Raw genomic sequence first — 26,848 nt, 5'->3', positions numbered from 1 at the left:
AATAAAATCTTTAAAAAAAAAAAAAAAAAGAAATCAGCCTAGAGGCTTGTAATGGTGGGGGAAGTTGGGAGGCAGTGTAGGAGGCCAAACAGCAATACCGAACTGTATGTCTCAGGTTCTGAAACATGAGTTAGACTCTGCCAGGACCCTAGAGAATATGTAAAGAACAGGGAACTGTGAACCATGCAGTGAAGCTTTGAAGACTGGTGAGTCCCTTCTGCCCTGTCTGCCAGGTGTACTGTCCAGCACTAGCCGGCCTCGCCAGTCCTGGCGGGTCACCAGCTTGCAGGACTCGTTCGCTGGCTGACAAAACACACCGGGCTGGCACGCTTACAAACAGCACTGCCCCTCATCCCCCATGGTTACCCACCCACAGGATGATTTACGGTCTCTCAGTTTGCATGTATAAAACTGACGATATTCCAGCTGATAAATATTGATATATGTGAAATTCAGCAGCCGCAGGATAAAAGCCGCTGGCCCCCGTGGCAACGTCTGGCTGCGGTACAAAGACATCATCCGCTGCCCTTCACCCTATGGAATGCTGACTCTCCTTAGGTATAATATAGAGGGTTTAAGGTCCACAGGAATACGGCAATAGGGTGAAACTCAACCAGTGGATTCCACAGCGGGGTTAGATCTCAGGTAGAAACACTTGGAATCAAGCTCATGAAGAAATACCCAGCAATGGGACCCCCCCCCCCCCCTATAGCCCCATGTTTTTTAACATGGCAGGAGGCCGGAAACTTCCGTAATTGGGGACAGACATGGGTTGACCGTGAAGCGGGCGGGCACTTTCGCTTCCAGGTGGTCTACAAAAGCAGCAGCCCTGATTTCCTCACAGGAGAACATTCTCTGGGCCAACAGTTGCAGTGAGGGGAACAACATTGCCTTTTATCTGCAGATTTCAAAGTTCTTGACATGAGTCAGTGTTTCCTAATACCTGGCAGAAGGTGATAGTGTTCACTTCTCTAGACAGAGCCGGCCGCGCACACTGGGCGATGGCGCCATGGGTCACCGAGTGACTAACTGCTCACCTGTCCCTGACTGTCCTCTGTCACTGGGGCGGTTGCCAGCATGGGGCAGGGAGCACCAGGGGAGGAAAGCAGGGCTGGGAAGAAACAAAGCAGAGTTCTTTGGGCTTTATTCCCAAACTTGGTGCTGTATCTGAATCACGCATCAAGTATGTTAAAAATTCAGATTTCTGGTCAAACTGGTTTCTCCCTTCAAAAATTTTGATTCAGGGGGTGCCTGGGTGGCTCAGTGGGTTAAAGCCTCTGCCTTCGGCTCGGGTCATGATCCCAGGGTCCTGGGATCGAGCTCCACATCGGGCTCTCTGCTCCGCGGGGAGCCTGCTTCCTCTCTCTCTCTGCCTGCCTCTCTGCCTAGTTGTGATTTCTCTCTGTCAAATAAATAAAATATTTTTAAAAAAATTTTTGATTCAGTGAATCTGGGTTAAGGTGGGGACCAGAATTCTGTATGTTGACAAATTCCACAGGTGATCGTGATGCACAACCAGATTTAGCTCTTAAGGGTCAATAGATAAGGGACTCCGGAAGGAAACCTGGAGCAGAGGGAGCTTGGGGCCTCAGGGGGTGGGGATTTGTCTCCACAGCTGCCGTGAGCACACGCTGTCCCCGGGTGCTTCACTTCCTCTCCATTCCTCTGAGGGGGCTGCAAGTGAACCCCACTTCCCTCAGGACAGTGGTTCTTAACTGTTTTGGGCCTTTGAGATGCTGATTTTTAAAAACTTCCCTGAAAAATGTGCACTTGCCTGTACAATTTAGGCTATGATTTCAGGGGCGTCTGTAGGAGGCAGATTTAGCACCAGGGGAGGCAGACCACAATATTCAAAAACTTAACCTCAAACTAACGAAATCTGAGAAAAAAAAAATAATAATGTGCCGGTCTCTTCTAATCCTGCTATACATAGTGCTTCTCAAGGCTGCGGGCCATTTCCAGCATTTGAGGTTCCTAGTGTTTTAAAGAATTCAGAAATGCTACATAGGGTTTACCTGGGACAGGTCTTGACACTCACCACCGAGCTCCACCTCCTCGTACATTGTCTGAGGGCAGAGTCTGGAAAGCTGAAAACCCGGTCTGCGGTGCCCCTTGCGGCTGACTATAAATCAGGTTGCACTCCCCACACCCGTGCATGTGACATGGAAAATGGAGGTGCGTGGGGGTCCCTGGGCCCCTCCTGCAGACTTTCTGTAGGCAGGTGAGCAGCTACAGGGCACCGTTGTCAGTGTCCAGCCACCCATGTGCCGGGGGTTGGGAGGCATCTCCAGCTCCTGCCTTCGGGGTCTCAGTTGTGGTGGTGTGTTCTAGAACTTGCAGAATCACTGGATGGATTAGAGGAGTGGGCTCTAGGCTGGGCATCCAAGAATGACTCCCAGACTTCCCTAAGCACAAAGGCCTTCTGGGGAAGCTGCTTCCTCTGCAGAGGCCAGCGAGGTGAGGAAGGAAGACGAGGAAGCAGGATTGTTGAGTTCATGGCGACCACCCAGGCATGAGAAAACTGTTGGCAGACACCATGAAGCTGGGGACGGGACATTGATCCCTGGTGATGAGCTTTTGTCACATTCCTAGCACCCTAGCACAACGCCATAGGAAATCCTTATACATCATTGCATTCAGGTCAGTGTATGTTCACGTGTTGAGCTCCTGGATCAAAGGGTGTGTATACCTTGATGGATATCATCATTTAGTCTCCAGAAATGTTTTATTAATTCACATTGCCACCAACATTTTACCTCACCTTTGTTAACAGAGTGAAAAAACCCAGGCCTGACTTTGAAAATATCCACCAGCATGGAAAAATAACACCAGGTGTTTACTGACTGATGACTGCAGAAACTCAGCCAAGCAGGATGGACGCATACCTCACCTGGCGGATGGAGACCAGGCAGATGGATATTGATATGCTGAGTATTAGCTCTAGTGTAACCAATCTTTTTAATCTTTAGCAATACACAGGAGAAAAATGGTAGCCCATTCTTGTTTACTTACGTCTCTTGGAGGGTCAGTGATATCAAGAACCTTTTTTTGTGGGGCACCTGGGTGGCTCCATCATTAAGTGTCTGCCTTCGGGTCAGGTCATGATCCCAGAGTCCTGGGATCGAGCCCCAAGTAGGGCTTCCTGCTCAGTGGGAAGTCTGCTTCTCCCTCTCTCCTGCTTGTGTTCCCTCTCTTGCTGTCTCTCTGTGTCAAATAAATAAAATCTTTTAAAAAACAACAACGCTTTTTTTTGTTAGTTTTAAATTTCAGTTTTAAGCCTTCAATTTTAAAAAGTTATACAAAATAGGGGCGCCTGGCTGGCTCTGTCAGTTAAGCATCTGCGTTTTGTTCAGGTCACAATCCCAGGGTCCTGAGATGGAGCCCCACATGGGGCTCCCTGCTCCACAGGGAGCCTGATTCTCCCTCTCCCTCCACCTGCCACTCCCCCGGTTGTGCTCTCTCTGTCTCTGTCAGATCAATCAATCAATCAGTCAGTCAATCAATCAATCTTAAAAAAGAAAGTTATACAAAGTATCCCAGAGTTAAGTTCAGCAGAACTGTTGTAAACAATTACTATAAGTCAAGCCTTATGCTAAGTTTTGGAGATAAAATAATAGTTTCTGTTCTTGAACTTATGACATTGCAGAATAAGCCAGGCAAACGTGCATGCACAAGTGCGTGTGCACACACACAGGTAATTTCAAAGCAAGGATCACCAGGATTTCCAAGACAAAATGAAATCATTGAGTACTTTTTAATACATATGTTGGGGAGGGAATATAGTGAGCATAAAATTATCAAAGAGAAAACACCTATCATCTGGGCCAATTTATAATGCCTGTAATTTAAAAATGGAAAAAATGGTTCCCACACTGTGCATAAATTCCTTATTCATTTTAATTGATAATGTTTTGGTATGCATCATGATGATGAAAGTAAAATATTGTTATGTGATTTCTTTCCATGATACATTTTGTGCAAGAAAATGTCACATAGAAAGATTGAGTAGATATAAGGAAGTTTCCTTCCCTCTCCCCACCATGGTAATGTCAGTGTAAGCCTGCTAAAATAGCAACTGTGAATAAGGTCCAGAGACACTTATCATAATACTCCAAATGTCTAGGATCACTCCTCATACCAAGAACCAGGAAAATCTCAATTTGCAAGAGGAAACACATTTGAAAAATGCCAATATGTACATTACACAGATGTCGAAAACACCTGACAAGGATTTAAAAACAATTATTATAAAAATTGCTTCAACATGCCATTATGAACATGCTTAAAACAAAAATGCAGGAAATCTCAGCGAAGAAATAGAAGGCATAAAGGTGAACCCAACAAATAGATGTAACACAAGTCTTTGTATGAAGAACACTTGGGGTCAGGTTACAAAAAAAAAATCCCTCTTCTGGCTTCCTATTTTTAAGTCTTTGGAGAGGAATTACACAGTCTCTTTAATTAACTAGAGTTTCACGAATCTTACCATCAGAAACTCTAAATCTAAATCTAAAGAGATTTAGAGAATCTAAATTCTCAAATTTAGATTTGAGAATCTAAATCCTGCTGACCTCGCCTTTATGCACTGAGACAGCCACCAGTCACCCTCTTGACGGACACACAGTACCCTTTTCTCCATTCCTCCAGATCTAGGGACCCAATCCCTTGCTTTTCTCCCAGCCCTGCTCTTGGCTCAGCTTGGAGGGTGATGCTGAGAGTCATCATTTCAGGGTGCAGGGCAGCTACAGAGGGCATCAAGAGTCATGCAGTGGCTGGTCCTTTGCAGTTGCCTTGGCTGGGAAGTACAGTGCTCAGGACTGGAGTGCAGATGGGCTTTAGCATCCCCTTCAGGCTAGCGTGCTTGGGAGCTCTCTTTCCTGTGACTGTTTGCCAGGAATACTGAAGACTTTCAATATCTTAACAGTTGATACATCTGTATCAGTATGCTTGGCTGAATATCAGACTTGCCTGTAAGAAAGGATGATGATTTTGGTCTTGATTCTGAGAGTAATGGAGCCACAGAAGGGTTGTGAGCAGAGAATGACATGATTGGATTTGCATATTAGAGTTCACTGGGGCTGTGGAGAGGAGAAAGAAGGGTCAGAATGGACTGGTCAACAATTAGGAGGCTATCTCCCCGGTCCAGGCAGGAGCGGATGGTCTGGATTGTGACAAGCATTTGGGTTGCAGAGAATCCACTAAGTCAGTGGTATTTCTGGGGTTTCTGGTCTTCCCATTGGGGTAGACAGATGGTAGCTACATCAAGTCTGAAAGGAAACAATGAGAGAGGCCTAGGTTGGTGGAGAAGATCAAAAGAACAATTTTGGAGATATGGAGTTTAAGATGACTTGGAGGTATACCAGAGGTATTAATGAGGCAGCTGGGTTATGTATCTTTGGAGCCCCAGAGAGCATTCTTGCCTGGAGTTATGACTTGGTGAGTCATTGATAAGAAGGAAAGAAATGAGGACATGGAGAGGATGAGTTCAGTCCGGAGATGGTGGAGTGAGACTATGTGAAAACCTAGACTCCAAGAACTCTAAAAGTTAAGGGGTGAGTAAAAAAGGGGGCAGGTCATAGAAAATTAAAAGTTTGAAAAAATTACAAATACCACAAATGTAAAATCCAGAAAATATCATAGTATTTTAAATAATTTTTTGCCCGAAACCCTTGTATAATACTTGTGTCTATGGTTTTGGCTGTATGATCTTCATCTTATCAAATTGGTTGAGATATAGTTTATGCACAATAAATTGTACCTCTTTATTTATTTTTAAAGATTTTATTTATTTATTTGACAGAGAAAGCTCACAAGTAGGCAGAGAGGCAGGCAGAGAGAGAGAGAGGAGGAAGCAGGCTCCCTGCCGAGCAGAGAGCCCGATGTGGGACTCGATCCCAGGACTCTGAGATCATGACCTGAGCTGAAGGCAGAGGCTTAACCCACTGAGCCAACCAGGTGCCCCAAATTGTACCTCTTTAAAGGGAACCATTTGATGAGTTTTGGCAGATGTACACACCCATGAAAATGTTGTCACAATGACAATGCAGAGCATTTCCATCACCCCAGAAATTTCATGTGCTTCTTTGCATCCATACCTCCTTCCACCCCTGGCAACTGATCTGGAATTTTATATAAATGGAATCACATGGAATGTGCTCTTTTTTTACCTGGCTTCTTTCAGCATAATGATCTTGAGATTCATGTATGTTGTCACTTCTATTGGAGATTTGTTCCTTTTCATTGCTGAGTAGTATTCTGTTGCATGGATGTACCACAGTTTGTTTATATACTTCTCTATTGATGGACATCTGAGTTGTATCCAATTTTGTGATATCGTGAGCTCTTTAATCATGGAGTGTTGACTTTTCTCATATGTTTTCCTGTAGTTATTGAAATGATTATATTTTTCTCCTTTATTAATACAATGAATTACAGGGATTGGTTTTCTAATGTTAACCAACTCTGGATTCTTGGAATAAACCCCACTTCGTCACAGTGCATTCTACATAGTTATAATTATAGCTACAGTCATAAATAAATAATTAGATTTGATTTGCTAATATTTGTTTAAAGGATTTTTTGTACCTATATTCATGATTATTAAAGGTTTGCCATTTTCTTACTTTGTAATGTCTTTATTGGTTTTTGTATCAGGAAATACTGGTGTTACAAAGTAAGCTGGGATACATTCCCTCCCACCTCTGTATTTCAAAAAAGTTTGTATAAGATTCCTATTATTTCTTCTTTGTTTTCTAGAACTTACCAGCAAAACTATCTGGGCTTGAAGTTTTCCTTGTGCAAGGAGTTTTGAAAACAATTCAACTTACTTAATCAAGATAGGGTTATTTATGTTCTCTATTTCATTTAGTATCAATTTGGGGAAGTTGTATTTTTCAAGAATTTCTTCAATTCATCTAAAAACTGATTTTTTTTCAAAATGTATATTGTTTAATACATCGAAACAGTAACAACACTTATTCTTATTTAAATTTTATCTCTTATTTTTTTCTATAAACATATAATGTATTTTTATCCCCAGGGGTACAGGTCTGTGAATCGCCAGGTTTACGCTCTTCACAGCACTCACCATAGCACATACCCTCCCCAATGTCCATAACCTCCCTCCCCTTCTTCCAACCCCACCTCCCCCCAGCAACCCCCAGTTTTCTTTGTGAGATTAAGAGTCACTTATGGTTTGTCTCCCTCCCAATCCCATCTTGTTTCATTTATTCTTCTCCTACTCCCCTAACCCCCCATGTTGCATCTCCATGTCCTCATATCAGGGAGATCATATGATAGTTGTCTTTCTCCGATTGACTTATTTCACTAAGCATGATACCCTCTAGTTCCATCCATGTCGTCGCAAATGGCAAGATTTCATTTCTTTTGATGGCTGCATAGTATTCCTTGTGTATATATACCACTTGTGTATATATACCACATCCATTCATCTGTTGATGGACATCTAGGTTCTTTCCATAGTTTGGCTATTGTAGACATTGCTGCTATAAACATTCGGGTGCACGTGCCCCTTCGGATCACTACATTTGTATCTTTAGGGTAAATACCCAGTAGTGCAATTGCTGGGTCATAGGGTAGTTCTATTTTCAACATTTTGAGGAACCTCCATGCTGTTTTCCAGAGTGGTTGCACCAGCTTGCATTCCCACCAACAGTGGAGGAGGGTTCCCCTTTCTCCGCATCCTCGCCAGCATCTGTCATTTCCTGACTTGTTAATTTTAGCCATTCTGACTGGTGTGAGGTGATATCTCATTGTGGTTTTGATTTGTATTTCCCCGATGCCGAGTGATGTGGAGCACTTTTTCATGTGTCTGTTGGCCATCTGGATGTCTTCTTTGCAGAAATGTCTGTTCATTTCCTCTGCCCATTTCTTGATTGGATTGTTTGTTCTTTGGTTATGCGTTTGCTAAGTTCCTTATAGATTTTGGACACTAGCCCTTTATCTGGTATATCGTTTGCAAATATCTTCTCCCATTCTGTCAGTGGTCTTTTGGTTTTGTTAACTGTTTCCTTTGCTGTGCAAAAGCTTTTTGATCTTGATGAAATCCCAATAGTTCATTTTTGCCCTTGCTTCCTTTGCCTCTGGCGATGTTCCTAGGAAGATGTTGCTATGGCTGAGGTCGAAGAGGTTGCTGCCTGCGTTCTCCTCAAGGATTTTGATGGATTCCTTTCTCACATTGAGGTCCTTCATCCATTTTGAGTCTATTTTCATGTGTGGTGTAAGGAAGTGGTCCAATTTCATTTTTCTGCATGTGGGTGTCCAGTTTTCCAAGCACCATTTATTGAAGAGGCTGTTTTTTTTCCACTGGACATTCTTTCCTGCTTTGTCAAAGATTAGTTGACCATAGAGTTGAGGGTCTATTTCTGGGCCCTCTATTCTGTTCCATTGATCTATGTGTCTGTTTTTGTGCCAGTACCATGCTGTCTTGATGATGACAGCTTTGTAATGAGCTTGAAGTCCGGAATTGTGATGCCACCAACTTTGGCTTTCTTTTTCAATATTCCTTTGGTTATTCGAGGTCTTTTCTGGTTCCATATAAATTTTAGGATTATTTGTTCCATTTCTTTGAAAAAAAAAATGGATGGTATTTTGATAGGGATTGCATTAAATGTGTAGATGGCTTTAGGTAGCATAGACATTTTCACAATATTTATTCTTCCAATCCAGGAGCATGGAACATTTTTCCATTTCTTTGTGTCTTGCTCAACTTCTTTCATGAGTACCTTATAGTTTTCTGCGTATAGATTCTTAGCCTCTTTGGTTAGGTTTATCCCTAGGTATCTTATAGTTTTGGGTGCAATTGTAAATGGGATTGACTCCTTAATTTCTCTTTCTTCTGTCTTGTTGTTGGTGTACAGAAATGCAACTGATTTCTGTGCATTGATTTTATATCCTGACACTTTACTGAATTCCTGTACAAATTCTAGCCGTTTTGGAGTGGAGTCTTTTGGGTTTTCCACATATAGTATCATATCACCTGCAAAGAGTGATAGTTTGACTTCTTCTTTGCTGATTTGGATGCCTTTCTTTTTGTTGTCTGATTGCTGAGGCTAGGACTTCTAGTACTATGTTGAACAGCAGTGGTGATAATGGACATCCCTGCCGTGTTCCTGACCTTAACAGAAAAGCTTTCAGTTTTTCTCCATTGAGAATGATATTTGCGGTGGGTTTTTCATAGATGGCTTTGATAATATTGAGGTATGTGCCCTCTATCCCTACACTTTGAAGAATTTTGATCAGGAAGGGATGCTGTACTTTGTCAAATGCTTTTTCAGCATCTATTGAGAGTATCATATGGTTCTTGTTCTTTCTTTTATTAATGTGTTCTATCACATTGATTGATTTGCGGTTGTTGAACCAAACTTGCAGCCCTGGAATAAATCCCACTTGGTCGTGGTGAATAATCCTTTTAATGTACTGTTGAATCGTGTTGGCTAGTATTTGGGTGAGAATTTTTGCATCTGTGTTCATCAAGGATATTGGTCTGTAGTTCTCTTTTTTGGTGGGATCCTTGTCTGGTTTGGGGATCAAGGTGATGCTGGCCTCATAAAATGAGTTTGGAAGTTTTCCTTCCATTTCTATTTTTTGGAACAGTTTCAGGAGAATAGGAATTAGTTCTTCTTTAAATGTTTGGTAGAATTCCCCTGGGAAGCCGTCTGGCCCTGGGCTTTTGTTTATTTGGAGATTTTTGATGACTGTTTCAATCTCCTTACTGGTTATGGGCCTGTTCAGGTTTTCTATTTCTTCCTGGTTCAGTTGTGGTAGTTTATATGTCTCTAGGAATGCATCCATTTCTTCCAGATTGTCAAATTTGTTGGCGTAGAGTTGATCAGAGTACGTTCTTATAATTGTCTGTATTTCTTTGGTGTTAGTTGTGATCTCTCCTCTTTCATTCATGATTTTATTTATTTGGGTCCTTTCTCTTTTCTTTTTGATAAGTCTGGCCAGGGGTTTATCAATCTTATTGATTCTTTCAAAGAACCAGCTCCTAGTTTCATTGATTTTTTCTATTTTTTTTTTTTTTTTTTTTTTTTTTTTTTGGTTTCTATTTCATTGATTTCTGCTCTAATCTTTATCTTCTCCTGCTGGGTTTAGGGTTTCTTTCTTGTTCTTTCTCCAGCTCCTTTAGGTGTAGGATTAGGTTGTGTACTTGAGACCTTTCTTGTTTCTTGAGAAAGGCTTGTACCGCTATATATTTTCCTCTCAGGACTGCCTTTGCTGTGTCCCACAGATTTTGAACCGTTGTGTTTTCATTATCATTTGTTTCCACGAATTTTTTCAATTCTTCTTTAATTTCCTGGTTGACCCATTCATTCTTTAGAAGGATGCTGTTTAGTCTCCATGTATTTGGATTCTTTCCAAATTTCCTCTTGTGATTGAGTTCTAGCTTCAGAGCGTTGTGGTCTGAAAATATGCAGGGAATGATCCTAATCTTTTGATATCGGTTGAGACCTGGTTTGTGACCCAGGATGTGATCTATTCTGGAGAATGTTCCATGTGCACTAGAGAAGAATGTGTATTCTCTTGCTTTGGGATAAAATGTTCTGAGTATATCTGATGTCCATCTGGTCCAGTGTGTCATTTAAGGCCTTTATTTCCTTGTTGATCTTTTGCTTGGATGATCTGTTCTGTCCATTTCAGTGAGGGGAGTGTTGAAGTTCACTACTATTATTGTATTATTATTGATGTGTTTCTCTGATTTTGTTATTAATTGGTTGATATAGTTGGTTGCTCCCATGTTAGGGGCATAGATATTTAAAATTGTTAGATCTTCTTGTTGGACAGACCCTTTGAGTATGATATAGTGTCCTTCCTCATCTCTTATTATAGTCTTTGGCTTAAAATCGAATTGATCTGGTATAAGGATTGCCACCCCAGCTTTCTTCTGATGTCCATTAGCATGGTAAATTGTTTTCCACCCCCTCACTTTAAATCTGGAGGTGTCTTCGCGTCTCAAATGAGTTTCTTGTAGGCAACATATTGATGGGTTTTTTTTTTTTATCCATTCTGATACCCTGTGTCTTTTGATTGGGGCATTTAGCCCATTAACATTCAGGGTAACTATTGAGAGATATGAATTTAGCGCCATTATTAGCCTATAAGGTGATTGTTACTGTATATTGTCTCTGTACCTTTCTGATCTACTACTTTTAGGTTCTCTCTTTGCTTAGGGGACCCCTTTCAATATTTCCTGTAGAGCTGGTTTGGTGTTTGCAAATTCTTTCAGTTTTTGTTTGTCCTGGAAGCTTTTTATCTCTGCTTCTATTTTCAATGATAGCCTAGCTGGATATGGTATTCTTGGCTGTATGTTTTTCTCGTTTAGTGCTCTGAATATATCATGCGAGCTCTTTCTGGGCTGCCAGGTCTCTGTGGATAAGTCTGCTGCCAATCTAATATTTTTACCATTGTATGTTAGACTTCTTTTCCTGGGCTGCTTTCAGGATTTTCTCTTTGTCACTAAGACTTGTAAATTTTACTATTAGGTGACGGGGTGTGGACCTATTCTTGTTGACTTTGAGGGGGGTTCTTTGCACCTCCTGGATTTTGATGCTTGTTCCCTTTGCCATATTAGGGAAATTCTCGCCAATAATTCTCTCCAATAGACCTTCTGCTCCCCTCTCTCTTTCTTCTTCTTCTGGAATCCCAATTATTCTAATGTTGTTTCGTCTTATGGTGTCACTTATCTCTCGAATCTCCCCTCGTGGTCCAGTAGCTGTTTGTCCCTCTTTTGCTCGGCTTCTTTATTCTCTGTCATTTGGTCTTCTATATCACTAATTCTTTCTTCTGCCTCATTGATCCTAGCAGTGAGAGCCTCCATTTTTGATTGCACCTCATTAATAGCTTTTTTGATTTCAACTTGGTTAGATTTTAGTTCTTTAATTTCTTCAGAAAGCGCTTTTATATCTCCAGAGAGGGCTTCTGTAATATCTTCCATGCCTTTTTCGAGCCCGGCTAGAACCTTCAGAATCGTCATTCTGAACTCTTGATCTGACATATTACCAATGTCTGTGTTGATTAGGTCCCTAGCCTTCAGTACTGCCTCTTGTTCTTTTGTTTGTGATGATTTTTTTCCGCCTTGTCATTTTGTCCAGATAAGAGGATATGAAGGATCAAATAAAATACTAAAAGTGTGGCAAAGACCCCAGAAAAATGTGCTGTAATCAAATCAGAAGAGACCCCAAATTGTGGGGGGGAGAAAGGGGATAAAAAGAGGTTCAGAAAAAAAAAATTTTAAAAATAAAACAAATAAAGAAAAAATATAAAAAAGAAAGAAAAAATATATATTTTAGATATACTATTCAAAATCATTTAAAAAGAAAAGGATAAAAGTTTTAAAAAATTTAGCAGAAGAAGAGAAAAGAAAGAAAAAAAATTGGAAAAAAAAAACCAAACTGAATTAACCGCAAGACTAAAGAATCATGGGGAGAAAGCCATGAGTTCCGTGCTTTGCTTTCTCCTCCTCTGGAATTCTGCTGCTGTCCTAGGTATTGAACCTGCTTTCCTTGATAGATGAACTTCGTCCTGGCTGGATATTTTGTTGATCTTCTGGGGGAGGGGCCTGTTGTAGTGACTCTCAAGTGTCTTTGCCCGAGGTGGAATTGCACCGCTCTTACCGGGGGCTGGACTAAGGAATCCGCTCGGGTTCGCTTTTGGAAGCTTCTGTTCCCTGAACACTTTCCGTAGAGTTCCAGAGGACGGGAATGAAAATGGCGGCCTCCTAGTCTCCGGCCCGGAGGAGCCGAGACCCCGGGGCCCCACTCTTCAGTGTGCCCCCAGAGGACAGCACCCAATCATTCCCGTATCCCCAGCCTCCAGCCGTGCTCCAAGCTCACCCAGCCTGCGACCAGTTCAAGGTAACCCCGAGCTGAGAGTTCAGTCCTCAGCTCTGTCTCTGTAGCCGGCTTCTCCGTTCTAACACCTGCGAGCTCTGTGACACTCTGACACCCCCGATCCTTCTGTGACCCTGCGGGACCTGGGGCCACGCTGACCCCGCGTGGGCTTCACCCCAGTTTAGCCTCTGGAGCAATGTCCCTCAGTGGAACAGACTTTTAAAAGTCCCGATTTTGTGCTCCGTTGCTCTGCCACTTGCCGAGATCCGGCCCCTCCCCCCACGGTCTATCTTCCCATCGTTTTGGATTCACTTCTCAGCCAGTCCTACCTTTCAGAAAGTGGTTGATTTTCTGTTTCTAGAATTGCTGTTCTTCTTCTCTTCGATCTCCCGTTGGATTTGTAGGTGTTCGCAATGTTTAGATAAGCTATCGAGCTGATCTCCTGCTACCTGATGTAGTCTCAGCCTGCTACTTCTCCGCCATCTTGACTCCTCCCCCCTAAAAACTGATTTTTTAAATTAAGTTGTTCATAATAGTCTCCTTTATTTTTGTTTTTCTCTTCAGATTGTGGATGACATTATTTTAATAACAGCTTATAGAAATAGAATTCACGTATCATGAATTTCATCCTTTTAAAGTGTTGAATTCAGGGGTGCCTGGGTGGCTCAGTTGGTTAAGCGGCTGCCTTTAGCTCAGGTCATGATCCCAGGATCCTGGGATCGAGTCCCACATCAGGCCCCTAGGTTAGTAGGGAGCCTGCTTCTCCCTCCTGTCTGCCTGCCACTCCCCCTGCTTGTGCTCTCTCTATCAAATAAATAAAATCTTAAAAAAAAATAAAGTGTAGAATTCAGTGGTTCTTAGTATATTTACAGAATTGTACAGCCATCAGTCATTACTATCTAATTCCAAAACATTTCATCTCCTCCCAAAACTCCATCCCGTTAGCAGTCACTCTCCAGTCTTTCTTTCCCCCAGTCTCTGAGAACTACTAATCTACTTTCTATCTTTAACGATGTGCCTATTCTAGACATTTTAATAAATGTAATCATAAATATGTGTCCTTTTGTGTCTGGCTTAGCATAATGTTTTCAAGGCTCTTCCATGTTGTGGCATGTATCACTACTTCATTCCTTTTTGTGGCCACAGAACATTCTATTGGACAGATATACCACATTTTGTCTGTCTTCAGTAGTTAATGAATATTAGGGTTGTTTCCACTCTTTGGCCATTACAAAAAAATGCTGCTATGAACTCTTTGACTTTTGTGATGATATATGTTTTCAGTTCTTTTGGATATGTACCTGGGAGTAGAATTCCTGGGTCATGTGATAACTCTTCGTTTAACTTTTTGAATATCATCCACACTGTTTTCCAAATAGCTGCACTACTTTGCATTTCTATCAGCAATATGTAAGGATTCCAGTTTCCCTACATCCTTGCCAACTTTTGTTATTATATGACTTTTTGAGTATAGCCTTCCCAGTAGATATTTGATGATTTGGTTTGCATTTCCCTGATGACTAATGACACTGAGCATCTTTTCATGAGCTTACTCCTCCTTTGTGTATCTTTTTCAAATCTTTGCCCTTGTAAAATTTGGATTGTTTGTATTTTTCTTGCTGCATTGCAAAGGTTCTTTATATATTCTGAATACAAGTTCCTTATCAAATATATAGTTTGCAAATATTTTCTCCTATTCTTTGGGTTGTGTTTTCAATTTCCTAGTGGTGTCCTTTGAGACACAAATGTTTCTAATTTTGATGAGGACCAATTTTTTCCTTATCATTTGTGTTTTGTGTCAAATCTAAGAAGGCATTGCTAAGCTCACAAGGATTTACTTCTATGTTTTAAGAGTTTTATATTTTAACTCTATTTTGAGTTAATTTTTGTGGATGGTATGAAGTAAAGGCTTAAATTCATTCTTCTGCAGATGGATTATCTGGCTGTACCCCTTGTTGAGAAGACTGTTTTTTACCCATTGAATTGTCTTGGCACTGTTGTCAAACTTAATATTCTGCTACTTTTCTCAACTATATATTTTGTTTCTATCCTTATCTCTATTATTCCCTTTCTTCTAGTTACTTTGGGTTTACTTTGCTCTTCTTTTTCTAGCTCCTTACAGTGGAACTTTAGGTCTCTGTTTTTAAAACTTTCTATTTTCCTAATATAAGAACTTAAAGCTATAACTTTCTTTTTAAGCACTATTTGCTTATATCCCACAAGTTTTGACTTTTTAATTTTTAATTTTTAAAATTTTTGACTTTTTAAAATTATTGTTTATTTCAAAACACTTTCTGATTGTCCTTGTGGTTTCTTCTTTGACCTGTCGATTATTTATAAATGAATTGCATTTAATTCCCAAATACTTAGGGTCTTTCTAGGTATATTACTACAATTTCTAATTTAATCTTGTTTCTTTTTTAAAAAATATTTTTTAAAAGATTTTATTTATTTATTTGAGAGAGAGAGTGATAGCATTAAAGGGGAGAAGGTCAGAGGGAGAAGCAGACTCCCCATGGAGCAGGGAGCCCCATGTGGGACTCGATCCTAGGACTCCAGGATCAAGACCTGAGCCAAAGACAGTTGCTTAACCAATTGAGCCACCCAGGTGCCCAATCTTGTTTTTTGTTTTTGTTTTTGTTTTTTTTATAAATTTTTTTTTAAGATTTTTTTTTTTTTTTTTTATTTGACAGAGAGAGATCACAAGTAGGCAGAGAGGCAGGCAGAGAGAGAGGAGGAAGCAGGCTCCCCACGGAGCAGAGAGCCTGATGCGGGGCTCGATCCCAGGACCCTGAGATCATGACCTGAGCCGAAGGCAGCGGCTTAATCCACTGAGCCACCCAGGCGCCCCCCCACTCTTGTTTTGATCAGACAATATAGTCTGTATGATTTAAGTTCTCTTAAATTTATTGAGCTTTGTTTTATGGTCCAAGATATGGTCTATCTTGATCAACAAACTTGTATATTCGGTAGTTTTCTGTAGTTGTACAGTGGGTGCAGTGTTCTGTAAATCAATTAAATAATTAAAATCAATAAAATAAATTAAAAGTCAATTAAATAAAAATTGTTACTAGGGGTGCCTGGGTAGCTCAGTGGGTTAAAGCGTCTGCCTTCGGGTCGGGTCACGATCCCAGGGTCCTGGGATCTGAGCCCCGCATCGGGCTCTCCACTCAGTGGGGAGCCTGCTTCCTCCTCTCTCTCTGCCTGCTTGAGATCTCTGTCTGTCAAATAGATAGATGGAATCTTTAAAAAAAAAATAAAAATAAAAGTGGTTAATAATGTTCTTTGGTTCCTCTATTTTTTATTGACTTTATCAACTCCTGAGATATTCACATTCATATCCAACTATGACAGGTGGTTATTTTTTTGTTGACTTTTTCTTCAGGGATATTGAGGCTCCGTTATTAGGCACATACGCATTTGGGATTATTCTGCCTTTTTGACGTATTGACTCCTTTGTCCTTAGGAAATACCTCCGTTTTTGGTAATACTGTTTTCTCAAGTTTCACTTTATTTGATATTAATATAGCTACTGTAGCCTTCTTATGCTTACAGTTTGCATGGTATATCATTTTTTATCCACTTACTTATATTTAAAATGCATGTCTTATAGACCGCATATATTTTAGGCTTGGTATTATATACTTTGTGATAATCTCTTTTATATTGGAATATATACTTCATTGTTATTTTAAAGAATAATTGATATGGTTGTATTTAGGTCTAACATTTTATTATTTGTTTTTTCTTTATTTATTTTACTTTGTGTTCTCTTAGTCCTGCCTAAATTTGGATTATTTTAAACATTTAAAAAATTTTTTTTTAAATTTATTAGCTTTATAGGCATATCTTTTCTTCATGGTTGCCTTAGGAATGAAGATATACATCCTTATATTTTCACAGTTTAGAGTTACAGTTGTACTACTATATGTAAAATGTAGAAACCAAGCAACTGTGTAGATCCATTAGTCTCCACATACATTATAAACTTTATAAAACTATGTTATAATTTTTGCTTTAAACAGTTATATATATTTTTATAGGAAGAAAAAGTGGTCCTTTATATTTACCATTTCTCATTGTCTTCATTTCTTCTTAAAGTTCTAAATTTTCCTTTGGTATCATTTCTTTTTTTTTTTTAATATTTTATTTATTTGACAGAGAAATCACAACAAGGCAGAGAGGCAGACAGAGAGAGAGGGGGGAAGCAGGCTCCCCACTGAGCAGAGAGTCCAATGTGGGGCTCGATCCCAGGACCCTGGGATCATGACCTGAGCTGAAGGCAGAGGCTTTAACCCACTGAGCCATCCAGGCGCCCCGGTATCATTTCTTAGCAGGAGAAAATTCCTTTAGCACTTTGATAGTAGTAATGCATTTTTGTAGTTCTTTTAATTTGGAAAATGTCTTTTCCTTTAAAAGAACGAGGTCATTTTAAAATTTTTATTTATTTATTTTATATAGAGAGAGTGTGTGTGAGCAGGGGGTGGGGAAGAGGGAGAGAAATGGACTCCCTGCCGAGCACAGAGCCTGATTTGGGGCTCAGTCTCACAACCCTGAGATCATAACCCCAGTCAAAGTCAAGGGTCGGTTGCTCAACCAGCTGAGCCACACTCATGTGTCCCTAGATCATTTTTAAAAGGATTTTATTTATTTATTTGAGAGAGAGAGGAAGAGGGACAGAGGGAGGGGGAGAGATCATCTGAAGCAGACTCCATGCTGAGTCAAAAGCCCGATGCAAGGCTCCATCCCACAACCTTGAGATCACGACCCGAGCCAAAACCAAGAGTCCGATGCACAATTGACTGACCCACAAGGGGCCCCTCCACCCCTGCCTGCCCCTAGATCATTTTTATTTATTTTTAAGATTTTATTTATTTATTTGACAGAGACAGACACAGTGAGAGGGGGAACTCAAGCAGGGGGAGGGGGAGAGGGAGAAGCAGGGGGAGGGGGAGAGGGGGAAGCAGGCCTCCCGCTGAGCAGAGAGCCAGATGTGGGGCAGGATCCCAGAATCCTGGGATCATGACCTGAGCCAAAGGCAGACGCTTAACGACTGAGCCACCCAGGCGCGTCCCCCAAATTATTTTTAAATAAGGTCTAGCATGTTATTCTTTCTAGTACACTTTATCCAAGGCACAGATTTTTCTCTAGAAGAATTGCATTCTGGGTCTTTTGAAATATGTATTTTCCGTGTCTGTCCCTAAGTAGTCCATGCTCTCCTCCTCTTAAACATATTGAGTACAACTGTTTAAAGCTCAATAGTTGTCTTAGAATTTTCATCTACTAAATCAGTCATATCTAGCTCTCTTTCCATAACGATTTTTGCTCTCATTATGGGCTGCATTTTGCTGCTTTTATGCATAATTCATAATTTTGGACTGGACACCAGACATTGTGAAGTTTACCTTGTCAAATGCCAGATAATTTCATATTCCATTAAAAATTTCTGAGTTTTTTTTTTCTTTCTGGGTTGCAGATAAGTTACTTGCAAATAGTTCTATTCTTTTGAAGCTTGCTTTTAAGCTTTGCCAAGTAGCACAAGAGCAGACTAGAGTTTCCCTTTTCCCACCACTGAGGCAATGGCCTTCTGAGTTTGCACCCAATACCCCACGAATCATGCAGCTTTCCCACTTTGGCTGGCCAGGACACGATGACTCCTGGCCCAGTGTGAGCTGTGAGGCTTGTCTGACCGCCCCTTTCTAGCAGCTCTTTCCCTGGCCTTGGGTGGCTTCCACACAGTCCTGAGCAGGTGACTCCAGGGGGCTCTTCATAGGCCTCTGGGTCACTCTCTGTGTAGCACATTCCTTCCCAGCACTCTGCCCTGTGAATTCCAGCTCCCAGCCTCCCCGAACTCTTAACTCTGTCCGCTGAACTCAGGGAGACCACTGAGCTCTGTCCAGGTTCTCCCTCCTGTGCTGCCTTCTAGACACCATCCAGGCCCCACAGGAAGTCATAGAGCTTGTCTGATGTACTTCTTTCAGGGGACACTGTCCTTTGCTGCTTCTTGTCCAGTGGCCAAAAATGGTCCTTTTGTATATTTCATTCAGTGTTTCAGTTTCCTAAAGGGTTAATCTAATCTCTTCATTCTGTTAATGGTGGAAAGTGGAATTCTTTCACCTTCATTTCTGAAGACTTGCAAGGCGGTGAAATTCTCGGTTGACCAATGTGTTGTTTTTCTCCAGCACTGTAAAGATGTTCCACTGTCTTCTGTCTCCACCATTTCCGAGGAGAACTTTGTGGACATTTGAGTGATTGGTCTCCTCTATGTGAGGTGTCATGTTTCTTTGCGGCTTTCAAGATTTTCATTTTCTGAAGAACATAATCATGACTGTGCGGCGGAGAAGGGTCTGGAGTGGAACGAGAGGGAATCTTAGGGCAGCTAACGCCGTGCCTTCCCGGGAAGAGACACAGGCCTGGCTACACGGGCCGTGGGGATGGAAGATGAGGACAAATCTAAACTACGTCGCAGAAGTAGAGTTGACCACGCTTGGTGGAAGAACAAAGGCGAGGTGGGAAAGTGGGTGGTTGAGAACGGCTCCTTGGTGTCTAGTGTGGGAAGCAGGTACATTTAGGATTATTGCTATGGGAAAGGCTGCTGTGGGAAGGTAAGGAGTTCCATTGTAGAGCACGTTCACTGTGTGAGAGACACACTGATTGGGATACTAACCAGCTCAGGAGAGAAATGTGGGCTTCGTATGCAGCGCTGGGCATTTTCAGCTTATAAGTACTGTGTGTGCAGGGGTTGGCAGCAAAGAACCCAATGCTTCCCCATTGAGTGTAGAACCAGCTGAGACAGAAACGCAGGAATGTCAGCATTAATACTGAGAAAGCTGAAGGGAAACCGTGGCTCTAGGTCTGGGTCCAGATCAGTGGGATGACACTCCCGGCTAACGTACCTGGCCCTGCACATTCGGTCACTGGCCCAGACAGACGATAGTAGGGCTTTTCCCTCCACCCCTCATCTATGCAGAGGACAGAAGGCAGGTGGGCAGATTTCAAAGACAGAGTGAGGGGCCAGGTGGGGCAAGTCGCACTCTTCTCGAGGCCCAGCAGCAAGGAAAGGAAAGACACTGGAACAAGGCATCCTCTGGAAAAGCTTTTCACCTAGAGACCAGAGCAGTGGGGACTATGGGCTCCTGCTCCGGTCTGAACAGTTAAAAGAGCAGTCAGGAAGACCGGGACTGAGCCCCAGCCTCTGCCCGAATCCCGAGGTTGGGCTGGGAAGGAAGGTCCTGTGAACAATACAGAGCAGGGACCAGCAGGGTCCAAACAAAGGAAGACATTTCAAGGCCAAGGTCGAGAAAGATGAGAACTCCTCACAGTAGCCCAGGCTCATCGCTCTGGTAGGAATTTGGCAAAGAATCTCTCAAGCCACACGCTGGGCACGCTTCTGACTTCCTCAATTATAGTAGTATGGAGAATTATTCACCCTGATCAATTCACCCTGAGTCTCGGAGGAAGATTTATAGGTTTATGGGCCCTAAAAATCACAGTACCCAGACTCTGTTTTTCTAATGCTGAATGGAAAAGTTTTCAAAAATGAATGGGTAGGCATGGAAGGCTACAGTCCTTCCTGTGGCTTATTTTAGTGTCTATATAAGGAAAACAATCATAGGTTACCTTGGCAAATATCCCATGCCTCCTCAAAGGCCTTTAATGAAAGCCCTCTTATTCGTCCTTTGGATATCCTTGCACAGTGGGATATAGCAAGTCTTTTGATCTCATCCTAAAGGAAAAGGAGTGAGAGCGAGAAGCCGAGGGCCTTTCTCCTAGGACTCTGGGTGTTCGGGTGGCACCCATGCCTGGTGTATAACATGCAGGCCAGAAACTGTTCCCTGCAGCAAAGCACTGAAACAGAAATGAGAGGACCGTGTATCCAACAGACCCGGCATGGCAGAGTCCACATTTCCAACTCTTGAAGGCAGGAGTTGTATTTCCCGATTCTTTCCATTTCTTCCAGTCGCTAGCACATCCCAAGAGCTCAAGATGTATTTTCTTGCTGGTGAATGACACAGGTTGTCTCTGCATGTGTGGGAAGGGGATGGAAGAACCTGGATTTTATTCAGCTTAGAGAATCAGGAGTTCTCAAAACTGTGCATGGGAGTGACACAGTCAGCTCAGATATGACCAACATAATTCAGGGCTGCTCTGTGTTTTAGGAAGGAAGCCTAGAAGAAAAAGTACAATGAACTGAAAGCGTGACTAGAGGTAAGAGCAGAATAAAATGCTGCAGTCTGTTGCAGAATTGTCTGCCTTGCTTAAAGACGTGTATTTTGCCCCAACCATCCATGAACTTACCCAACAGATTATTTATTGAGAGCCTACTGTATGTGAGGCATTGTGCTAGGCACTCTGGCAGTTAGAGATGAATAAGATGCATTTTCTATCTTGAAAATGCCCTTGTTCAAGTGAAGATAATCTTGGAAATGTCCCTGACCAATTCACACTTTGGATGTTAGATGGAAACGAATAAAAATTTTATAGCAATCCAACAAGGTTTTTTGTGGACATAGACAAACTTATGCTCAAATGTGTACGGAAAGGCTTAGGCCCTAGAATAGCTAAAACAATCTCAGAAACGAAAAGAAAGTGGGAGGAATCACCCCCTCATATTTAGCCTTACTATCTAGCTACAGTAAACAAGACAGTGTGATATGGATGGAGGGAAAGACAACTAGACCAACAAGACAGAATGAAGAACCAAGAAATATACTCACACGGTATAACTGATCTTTGACAAAGGTGTAAAAGTAATTGGACATACATATTAACTGACATGAAAGAGAGTCACGTTGGTGTACACCCAGAAGAAGTCGACAATGCAGCATGGACGGCGTGACCCAGTTTTAGTAAACTGATGTGAGTTCTTGATATAAATATTGATACCAGTTTGAAAGTCTGGAAAAGTTTACACCAGAAATACACTGATCATCTCGAAGTGACATTCCAGGCAATACAAATCCCTGTTTCCCCTCCTTTTCCTACAGTGATTGTGAACAAGAAGTAAAATGAAAGCTTGGTGCATACTGTTTTCTTCTGAGCACGTTGGAAACGGAGGGCGCCATGACCTTGGACAGGTCCCGTGTACTCTCTTGGCCTCCTGTTCCATCTGTCTAACAGAGAAGGTAGTTTAATTTCGTGAGTTTGTTCCAGCTTTAATGTTCTTTGACTTCATGACTCTTGTTCCCAGTGGAGGTTTTTTTTAGAAAGGGGGTGTGGGGATTTAAAGGTGACTCACCAGTCTCTTTGAGCCCTTTCTGACATAAGAGGTTGCTGTTTCCATCATTCCGTCAATTTTTTGGGAAGAGAAATTTAAAGCATCTCACCGAAGATCTGGTGAAAAGGTACCTTCTTCCAAAAAGACATTTTTAAAAAGAGTAATATATTGCTTTTATTAACATGGTAAATAAAGGATACAGCATGGAATGAGTAACTACTATACTTGTCAAGTAGTCATAAATGCAAATAATATTTCAAAATAATCTGCAACAACCATAATATGACATGAATATATCTTTCATTTTTTTAACTGAAGTATAATTAACCTACAATATCCCACTATGTACATTATGATGATCTGACATATTTTACATTACAAAATGAGCCCCATGGTAAGTCTAGTTATCATATGTCACCATACAAAGTTATTAGGATATTGTTGGCTATATTTCCTATGGTGTTCATTACATTCCCATGATTTACTCACTTTATAAGTGGAAGTTTGTATCTCTTAATCCCCGTAATCGGTTTTGCAGCTACCACAACCCCTCCCTCACTCTGGTAACCACCAGTTTGTTTCTTGTTTTATCTCTGAGTCTGTTTCTCTTTTGTTTGTTCATTTGTTGTGTTTTTTGATTCCACCTATAAGTGAGATCATACAGTATCTGCCTTTCTGTGACTTACTTCATTTAGCACAGAACCCTCTAGGTCCAGCCAGAAAGACAAATTCTAACCTATACATAAAAAAAAAAAAAACCAGCCAACCAACCAACAAAACCACTACCACTGATATACCACACCCCACAAGCCAAGCAAAAAAAACAAAAACCAACTACCCAAACACATTCCGGACTCCTGCCCTTATCCCGAAGACTTGGAAAGGACCCACCTGCCACATAGGCACCTGATTAGCAACAACAATAACAGTAGGTAGCATTTTAAAAACAGATATCCATAGGGCCATTTAGCGTATTCCCACACAGAAACAGCGAGACCACAGCCGAGCGCAGGAGGGCAGAAAGAGGGATAGTCTTTGTTTTAGAAAGACGCTGGCTGGCTGGCTCCCTACAAGCGAGTGGGTAAGCCTGGCGCGGAGGCGCGGAGGCGCACCCGCGGACCGGCTCTCTGGCGCCCTCTGCTGTGCAGTCGCCCCCCCACCGCTTTGGCCTGACGCTCCCCTCCTGGGGCCCGGACTCCCCCGCGTCAAGTGTACCCCGCAGGCTGCTGGGTCGCCCAGGGCCCACATTCCCACTCAGCTCAACAGAATGGAGGAGAGGCCTCCTGCAATCTTCTAGGCCTGCTTCAGAAAACCTCCCAAATCTGCCCGCAGAGATATGCTGTATTATCCGTTATCCTCCCCAGACAGGGGTGGGGTAAGGGTGGTCTTGTATGGCGATCCTTACTGCCCGCACTCCACATTAGGTCAGCAAAAGAGTTTTTAAGGAAATGTAAACGTTGAATGTGTTTCTCACCTGTCCTTACACAGCACTCTCTGAAGGGAATCTTGCAGAGAATCACTGTTCCAGAGGCTTCTCTCCTGCTGGCTCCACTCTCCTCCCCAATGCCCACGTGCCCAGCAGTCTTCCAGAGGGGGCGTGTGCCCAGGAGCTGTACACCCTCCTGCTGCATGTGTGGCAGCAGGCAAATCACCGAGCCTCTCTGAGCTAATCACAGCAACCTTCGAAAGCCCGCTCAGCTGAGCAGCTACTCCAGCCGGGCCCCAGGCTTGATGCTGGGGGTCCCCTAGTGAAGAAGACAGGATACCTCCCTCACTCACAGGAAACTTGCCACCCAAGGAGGGACCCTGACTGAAAACCAGCAAATACTCAAGTGGTTGTAAGTGTGTCCGTGGAAGGAACATACACAATGAGGAAGAACAATTGAGGTTGGGAGCTCTCGGAAGGGGCGGGCGAGCTGAGCCTGAAAGAGAAGAGTCAACCAGGTGGGAAAGTGTTGGACAGACTCTGAGATGCAAAGGTGTTAGAAAGTGTAGGAGGGGTGACATCGCTGTGTCCTCAGGAGTGAGAGGGACTAGGCCCTGAAGGAAGCTAGAGAATTCGGCGGGGCACAGATAACAAGGCTTTGGAGGCCCAGCCCAGCTCAGCACTTGGATCAGATCCTAGAGTGCCTTGGAGAGCCATGGAATTCACTGGTCATCATTGTTGCAGTCTGATCTAGGATCCCTGTGGCTGCTGTGAGGACAGCAGGCTGCTGTGAGGGGAGGCAGGCAGAAGTGAGAGCAAGGCCTCGTTGGGAGTCGCTGGTGGACCGTGTCTTGGTTCTGGTGGGAACAGTGAAGTGGCGAGAACTAGCCAGTTGCAGAGCACGTGCTGAAGGCTAGGCAGAAGGACATGCTCGCACTGAGGAAGAGGGAGACCTCTTGGATGGCACCCTGTCTCTGGCTGTGACACGCAGGGCTCAGGGCAGAGTGGTTCCCGAGAGTGGCTGTAGCTTGTACTGAAGATGATGGACTGATGGACAGGAAGGTAGCCTGGCGGAGCCTGGTGAGTTGGAAGCTGTGTCTTGAGTGGGCTCTTGGCACCTGTCCCAGGAGGGTTTCTCTTTGGGGAGGCACAATGATGCAAAGTTGTGAATGAATAGCTCTTCACGGGGGCATGTGTGGAGTGATACCGTTTTAATGTTTGGGATATGGGAGAAAGAAAACCAAGAATTGTCTTATAACGGGATGAGTTCACATTTTAAAGATCTTTAATTGTAAAGGTAAGGAAAACACACACATGTAACTCTGGCAGGTAGGCTAAAGTGAAAACAGGACCTAGGAATGACTTAGGGCTGGGGGTGGGGCGGGGCAGGAGGAATGAAGGTTCCAGTCAAGCCAGGGATTGGTCTAGATTCTTTGCAGTCTTTTGAAACTGTAACCAAGTGACACTCTCTCACACATTGACCTCAGTGTAGTGCCTTTATTATTCGGCTACTAGGATCCTGAAGTAAGAACACCAGATGCACCTGGGTTGTGACCTCTTGTCCTAGTTTTTGAGTAGTAATTGAAATGATCATGATAAGGGATGACCATCATATGGTATCATTGCTCATTCTGATGGTGGTGAGGCCACCATTTATAGCATTGCTGCAAAACAAGAGGGGAGAGGTCAGGAGTCGGGCCAGCCTGCAACCTGTCTGTCTCCAGCCCATCCCTGTGTGGCAGGAACACGAGGGAGACCTTGCTGGGTCCTAGGCCGGTTCCCGTGTTCTCTTTGGGCAGGTCGGGCTGCTGGGGCCTCTTCATGACAGGTGAGTTCTGGATTTCTGCAGGAGCAGGATGGCTCTTTGCACCAGGGATTCCTCCCGGGCCTGGGCAGCTCCTGGCTCCTCCCAGCCGGCTCCCAGCAGGGGGGACACTTGCTAGCTATGGCAGCCACCCACTGGCAGGGGGCGCTGCTACTTCACAGTTCCAAAAGCAGCCTCATTCTGCAGCCATCATGGCAGGGTTCCGGCTTGGTGAGTTTCCTTAGTGTCTTAGAGAGGAGCTTCCGGGAGCCTGCAAACGCAGGGCAAAACTGCCAAGGCCTGCAGTGTGCTGGCGCTCCTGGGAGGCCCTTAGGGAGCCGGGCGCTGGGCTTGCTCCAGCGGGGCCGACTGCAGGGGCAAACGCTTCACCCCCCTTCCCAGCCATCGGCACTAAAGCTCCTGTTTAAGAAAATGCATGTATTTTTATTTGGTTTTATACCGTGCTTCCGCTTTGGCTCATTGCTTACATACTGCAAACCAAGCCAGTGGACTTCCACTCCCCAAAGTACTGTCTGTCTGGTAACCATCTTTGCATATAATGGAGAGCATGGGGCCCCATCACTGTCTTCGGGGAGCAGTGCCTGCTTTGGACAACTGCTTGTTGTAGAATGGTGTGCAGAACGTCAGCGAGGAGGGGGGTGGTTAAAACGGTAGGTGTGGGACAGTCTTTCCTTCTAGGAGCAGCAGCCCCCAGGCTCAGCCTCCTTACTGAGCACTTGGAGCTTGGAGGCAAATTTTCTTTCTTCTTTCCGGCCCCCTTAGAACTTTCAGAAGGACATGGCCAGCCTGGCAACATTGATCCGGGTGGGGATGGGATCCTGGGTTAGTGTGTGGTGGTGGTGGGGGGGAGCATTTTCAGGAAACTAGAGACGACAAGCAAGTCCCTCATGCTAGGGTGAGGTCCATTACCGCTGTTGACCGTGCTACTGGGGCTGCTCGCTACCCTTCCTGGGAGTGAGGGACCAAAGGCCTTCCTTTCCCTTTCCTCCCTCTCTCCTGGGGTAGGAAGTGGGTGTGAGACAGGCTTAATAAATACAGCAGGAAACTCCAAGTTATTAGCCTTTCCTGTAGTGACCTCAGCATGGCGGACACACGGGCCTCTCCCTCTGGGGAAAAATCCTGCTGTCACCTAAGACGGTCCAGGACAGTCCCCACACCAGGAAGGCCAGGGTCCCACGGAATGCTACAAAAAGTGAATCCAAAGTGGGACCAAGTGACCTCTGCCCATTGCACCCGCTATGGCCCCGGCAAGGGCTTCACTCCGCACTCTCTCTCAGCCAAGCCTTGGTGCGTGAGCAAAGAGACATGGCCGAGGCTGGGAGGCCTTGCACCTCTCCACCTAATTGAGAACACTGAATGGCTTTCTCCTTTTTTCTCCCTTCTCCTTCAATAGCGTCCAACAATTTAGCAAGCTCACCAAGCTGTGTCCTGCTTCATGACTAATTCACATATTTAAATGGGATCGGTCAAAGCCGGACTATTTGATGCCAGCCAAGCGCATTTATCAGGTCAAACTGCTCACAAAGGCT

General features: G+C 43.4%; 1 long non-coding RNA gene across 4 annotated transcripts in view; it reads left to right on the top strand.

Moving 5' to 3' along the window:
• The window catches only part of LOC123925289, a 104,793-nt gene that overhangs the window by 74,693 nt on the left and 3,252 nt on the right, over nucleotides 1-26,848 (top strand). For 3 of the 4 annotated variants that reach the window (XR_006814941.1, XR_006814939.1, XR_006814942.1), the window contains exons 2-3: nucleotides 21,839-21,976; nucleotides 23,557-24,574. This is a non-coding gene — a long non-coding RNA (uncharacterized LOC123925289). Of the gene's footprint in view, nucleotides 1-21,838; nucleotides 21,977-22,918; nucleotides 22,997-23,556; nucleotides 24,575-26,848 lie in introns of those variants that run through there. The other variant, XR_006814940.1, reaches the window with a different exon arrangement.

Source organism: Meles meles, chromosome 14 (assembly GCF_922984935.1).
Source record: "Meles meles chromosome 14, mMelMel3.1 paternal haplotype, whole genome shotgun sequence".
NCBI classification, from domain to species: Eukaryota; Metazoa; Chordata; class Mammalia; order Carnivora; family Mustelidae; genus Meles; species Meles meles.
This window is presented reverse-complemented; position numbering and strand designations above follow the sequence as displayed.